The sequence below is a fragment of the Mustela nivalis genome (assembly GCF_964662115.1).
Source record: "Mustela nivalis genome assembly, contig: HAP1_SCAFFOLD_176, whole genome shotgun sequence".
Taxonomy (NCBI): domain Eukaryota; kingdom Metazoa; phylum Chordata; class Mammalia; order Carnivora; family Mustelidae; genus Mustela; species Mustela nivalis.
Genome location: NW_028136452.1, coordinates 947018 through 953516, shown reverse-complemented (window position 1 = coordinate 953516; position 6499 = coordinate 947018).

Genomic DNA, 6499 nt, shown 5'->3' with positions numbered 1-6499 from the left:
TTTCGAGCCTACGTGGTGACATTTTTAAAATGCTTTCAGTCCCTCAGTGAGGCTCTTAGAAGCTAGCCAGGGCTTACTACCTGCCAGGCACTGTGTCAGGTGTTGGAGCTAAAGGGAAGGAGAGCTTGGAGGCTGGCTGGGGAGGGACATCCATGACACAAGCACAGCTAGAAACGGAGGCCAGTGCTAGAAAAGGGAGAGCAGGCTGCATGGAGAGTGTGTACCATGGGGCTTGTGAGCTCACGAATAAGTGGGAGTAACTGGAGTGGGGAGATGGGGGAGAGAAGAGGGTCTTCCCATCAATGGGAATCACCTGTGCTTGGAGGCAGGTGCCATGAGAGGTCTCCACAGGAAGAAGGAGGCAGTGTGGTTGAAGGGCACAGAGATGGGGCAGAACAGGCATCAGTCAGTTGGAGGGGTATGAATAGACTGATGGGAGGATTATGGGTGCCTTTGGAGGACTGAGAATTTGTTAGAAGATCAGTGCAGATTTCTATGGAGACAAATGCCAGGAACTGATAGGTCTTTGAAAGGTCACTCTGGCTGCCTTTTGGCAAAGGGGTTGGTAAAAGGCACTTGCAGGTGTGAACACACCAGGTGGGAGGTGAGTGCAGGAAATCGGGTGAGGGAGCATGGGAACTTGGTCCCGGGGTATATAAGGGAGAATAGCCTTTAAGGAGTTCCACAAATTGGCACCAGCTGTGGCTTCATTACAGAGCTGGAAGGGGGAGGTGGGTGTGTCCTGGAGGTTACAGAAATTACATGAGAAAGGGAAGTCTTTTTAGATCTCTTTTTCAACTAGAGGAACTCTCACCTTATTGATAGAATTCCAGAGTGGGAACCAATGATATGAGGACATCTTTGAAATGTCTGAATATGTTCTTCGACATCTTTGCAAGTGACGAGGAGACCTTGACCTTAGGAGGCCTTGGCCCTCTTTGTAGCCAGAAAGATTTCACCTACAGATTTGGGTTCTCCCTTTTAAAGTCAAGGAGTCAGTCCTTCCAAAGGACACCTCCTATCATTTTACCCTCTCATCATACCTCACGTGCTGGCATCTCCAAGACCCTCTGTTCCAGGTTGAGAGTATCCACTTTGGCCGGGCTGGTCTTGCAAAGAACACCACAACAGGAAATCTAGAGCCTATAGTGCTATTAATAACATCATCTAAGACTGTGTTTGCTACCCTCTTGGCCTCTTCCCACCATGACTCACTGAAGCTTTTTACACATTGTATCCATTATGCTATAGTTCCCAAAGCTCATCTTCTCTAGTGCCATTAGTTTTTAGGGGACCAGGCAAACCTTAAACTTGTCCCCCTTAATTGGATCCCTGTGCCCCCACAATCTCTTTGAATGCCTTTCACCATGATTCTTGAATGAGATCTGAGACCACTGCTGGTACCTAACACTTCTTGGCACCTTGTCTGCTAGGTTCTTGGAAGAGGAGGTGGCTATGGAGGTGAGTGGGGATGGGAGTGGGAGGATTTCTCCCTTCACTTCCCTTTTTGTGTTTTCAAATAATGGGTTTTGAGGGGGAGGGAAAGGTTAACCAGACCATTTATTTTCCATCTCCCATCGATAAAATGTCACACAGGAGAGAGGTGGCAGAAACGCACTTTCAGGTTAATTTTTTTACAAGGAAGATTGACTTATGAACCTACTTTGTTATTCCCTTTCATTCAATTTCCCTGTACCTCCTTTTCTATGAAGTGTAACGGTAACCCATTATTATTTTTATTGTTGGCACGTGCTTTGTGAACCATAAAGTGTACGCTATAAATGGGAGCGCTTTTCTTTTTTTTTTTTTTGTAGTTTACGAAAAACTAATATTTTTTAAATTAATTTTTTATTTATTTTCAGCATAACAGTATTCATTCTTTTTGCACCACACCCAGTGCTCCATGCAAGCAGTGCCCTCTATGATACCCAACACCTGGTACCCCAACCTCCAAATCCCCCGCCCCTTCAAAACCCTCAGATTGTTTTTCAGAGTCCATAGTCTCTCATGATTCAGCTCCCCTTCCAATTTCCCCCACCTCCCTTCTCGTCTCTAACTCCCCATGTCCATGAAAAACTAATTTAAAAACATTCATCCACCAGAGTACCCAAAGGGCTCCCATATAAACTATCTGTCGTTACATTATGTCCCGACGTGGAGCTCGATCCCAGGATCCTGAGATAATGACCTGAACTGAAGGCAGAGGCTTTAACACACTGAGCCACCAGCCCCAATGTATTCTCTTCAGTACCAGAATTTGTAACCAATTGACAGATGAAAAAGGAGGCAGTCAAGTGAAAATCAATAGGTCTTAGACCTGCAAGAAATTTGAATTAGATGAATTCAGCTACTCAGGCACTGTTTCACATTTTCAGATCTCTGCAGAAAAGGGGTTAACCTTTTTACAGCATGTAAAAGAGAAGACTATAACACATACTATGTGTAAGCATGTAAATATCAAAAAATATCCCATTAGTTGCTAAGACACACAGGGCCTATATTTTCTCTCAAATTCATGAATATGTAGGAGCAATAAGTGAGAAGTGAATGTATACTTTTCACTTCGAAGTCTTTTAGAAATCTAAAATATGACTTTCTATGGTTTGTGTCTCCATATTCCTTTATTGCCAGTTTGAACAAATCCACATGCTTTGATTCAAAGGTAATAAATTCCTCTTATTTGGAAACATGATGTTTATTTTTATTCTCTCACCCTTAGCAGGTGGTTTCATTTTAGCACACTTCAGAGTTATAATTTCATGCTTATTAAAAACATTTATTATGATCTACATAGATGAATGAAACTTTTATTTTATTAAATTATTTGACAAAAAATCTGTTATTTTTAAAAATGTATTTCCTTTAGGGTTATTTTAGAGCGTTCAGAGAGGATCTAGGAGTGTGGTAGTATGTAGTTTTTAAGTAGGTATGAAATGGTTATTTATAGGATTGTTTCTTTAAGGCTTATGTATATTGTCCATTATATGCTATAAAATATTTCGAAAGTAAATTTAAGGTATGTTTTACATAGTTTATTTTTTGGAAATAAATATTGAAATGACTTGTGAAATTCAGTATATTCTCAACATTAATTTATTTTGAAATTTACCAGTTGTCTACTGAACTATTATATGGCAGATATTACTTCAGACTACACTGGTAAATGAAATACTTGGCTTTGTAGAACTTTTATTTTAATGGGTGAGACAATTCAAAGCTATAAACCTTAATAAAAATTGCATAGTGCATTCAAAAAGGATGAGTACAATGGGGAAAAAGAAAAACTCGATCAGGGTGAGAAAAATCAAGGTTGCTAGGCAGGGGATGGGGAGTTAAAATTTTTAATAGGAAGATCAGGGTAGTTACAATGAAGCTGACAATTGAACAAAGGTATGGAAAGGTGATGAATTTGCGCAGAACTATCAGCAATAAGGTCACTCCAGACAAAGGAATTGGCTATCTTGAAGGCCATAAGGTTGGATCATGCCTGGCATATCTGAGGAATAGCAAGGAGGCCACTGTGAGTGACTGAAGAGTAGCAGGGAAAGAGGTCACAGAGGTTAAATGAGTGGCTAGATCATGTAAAAGCTTAGAAGTCATTGTAAAACTCTGGCTTTTATATTTGGAAACTTACTGTGTGATAGAATTTCTGCTAATAACTGAGAGTTCAATTGTCCATAAAATTTCAAGGACTCTTATTCTAGTAAGAAAGAATGAAGAGAAAGAGTTCATATTTTCACATGGTGTAACAAATGCTCAGAGATGCAAGTGTAGGAAGCTATAGGATCACAGAAGAAGGCACTAAAATCACACCAATATATTTGATGACTGTGACTATATATAAATTTGTATTTTCTAGATTTTTTATAGTCATGGAATCACACTGTATATACTATTCATTGCCTGGCTTTTCTTTTCTCAGCATCATTACTTTGAGAATCTCCAATTGTAAATAGTTCATTTTGATGTTGAATAGTAATCTCTTTAATGAATAGATCATAATTTTTCTTTGCTCTATGGATGGACATTGATGAACATTTCCACTGTTTTCAATTCTTAAAAATAAAGCTGCTATGAAATTCATATACAAGTCCCTGTATGAACATAGGGCTTGTTTCTCTTGGTTAAATGCCTAGAAGTAAAATGGCTATTTTTGTAACTGCAACATATTTTGCATTTAAAAAAATTTTCAAACTATTTTCCAAAGTGGTTGTATCATGATATATGCCAACAACAGTTTAGATTTTTTGTTGCTTCTCAATCTAGCTCAGACCAAGTACAATTAGCCTTTATAATTTTAGCCATTCTAATAGATATGTAAGCATGTCTCATTATGATTTTAATTTGTATTTCTTTAATGTCTAAATGTTGAGAAATTTGTCATGTGCCTATAAGCCATCCATATACTTTTGGTGACATGTCTCTTCCATTATTTCCTTCACATGTAAAATTGGATACTCTGTTTGGTTATTAGTAAGGTTTTTTATTTTTATTCATATTTAAATAATCAGAGTAGATGTCCATTACCAGATATGTAATTTGGAAATCGCTTGTCCATCTTTACAGTTTCTCAATGGAGCTTTGATAGCTGTGTCTTTCAAGAAATATGCTACTTCTTTCCTGGTACACGGAGGTATGACTAGAACATTATCAATGTTGACCTTTGCAAAGAAAATCATGGCTTAAGATATATGTAGTCTGCAGTTGTTGGGAGTGTTCACCATCCTTGCCTCTAACTCATCTCTCACTGCCCACACATTCAGATATAGGGGAATATTGATTGACAAAATATTAATTGCCAAATAACACTAGTTAGAGAATAAGAAAAATGCAGGCACCTGATTATATAATATTACATAAATAAAATGTGTTTTTATAAGTGCTATTGGAAGTAAATTCCTCAATACTTTAATCACACAGAATGATGGAATCCTAGATTTTTTTTCTTGTATTTACTAAGAAAATGATCATGCCTCAAGTATATTAAAATGGAATAGGGAAAATTAAAAATTGTTTTAAGATGATTTGCGTGTGTTGTGCGTATGTGAGAGAGAAAGTGAGAGAGAAAGAGAAAGAAAAAGAGAAAGGGAAAGACAGAGAGGTGGCTGCAGTGAATTGATGAGTTGGAGGATAGATTTTAAAGTTTTGTCTTTTGCTTTCTACATTTCTTTTTCCTTAGGTACAAGAGAACAATCAGTAATATCTCAGAAGCCTGCTGGTAACATCAGCAGAAAGAATTAGAGGTTCCCAGAAAATTAAGATGACATATAGTTTTCCTGACATAAGAAAATCATTTTTTGTCCCCAGCTATTTTCAATGATCTATACCCCACCTGTGTACTTGCCCAAGCACACTTCTTCCAAAACTTCCTGGGAGGTTCTTACAAAGAAATGCAAAAACCTCACTCCTTAAGGATTTTGAGGGAACAAGGCAATGGGAAAACTAACAGTCACCACCAGACCAGGAAATAGCCTAAGCTATTGAGACAATAAATCAGTGGCAAAACTCCTAGTGCTATTTCAAAAGCAATCAAGGCCTTGCATTCCTTGTCCCAGAAAATGAGCCCAAGACCCCATCTAGTTTCTATCTGCTCTTGAAGCCTGCAGAGTCCCTTTCCCTTGTCCAACAGTTACCTCTGCTTTATTCTAACGTTGAAGTTTCTGCCCTCGGTGGAATACAAGCTTCATTCAGGTGAACATGCAATACATATTGCACAAATACATATGTGGATGTGCATGCAGCCACAACCTTATGACCAACCATACACGGAATAATAAAACTCTCCCTTCTGAGTATTCATCTTAAATACTAAATAAAAATCTCTCTCCTGTTCAAACAGTCAAGGCTTTGGAACTTATTCCCTGTGATCTCCTTGTATGTTGTAAACAAAGATTCCTTTGTTTGACAACTCCACCTGTTTCTGTGATTCACCAAAGACTGACCTCAGTTAGTTCAGTTGCTGTAATGGCTTTCACTACTCTGATTCTACCTCTGCAAGTCTCCAAATTTAACTATTTTTTCTCCCAATTCTGCATGTTCTTGGCTTTAAACTGCAACTCTGAAGAGAAGATTTGCTTGTTTAAAAAAAAAAAAATCAAGAAAAGGTAGTAGTAGTTAACATTGTTACTTTGAACTTCCTGCCCTAAGGGGCTCTCCTGTTCTTTCTCTTTGACTTCCTGGACTAAAACGACAGAAATTTGGCAATACATCACTCCCCAATCCAGATTACTGCCAGAACAGTTTATACTCTTAGAAAAATATTAGTTTAAAAGATCACATAATTAAATACTTAAGCATGTAGTGTAATATAGTGGTTTACAAGAAATATATTTTGGTCATCTGAATATTTGGTTTTCAACCATGGCTACTGACTCACAGCTCCTAAAACTCTTGGGATTTCCTGTGATAAGGGTGAGAGAGGTGTGTTTTGTTCTGTTAATGAAGTGACCTTCAGACCTCACTCAAGGCAAGGGCTGTTTGCCTGAAGGACCAACCACTT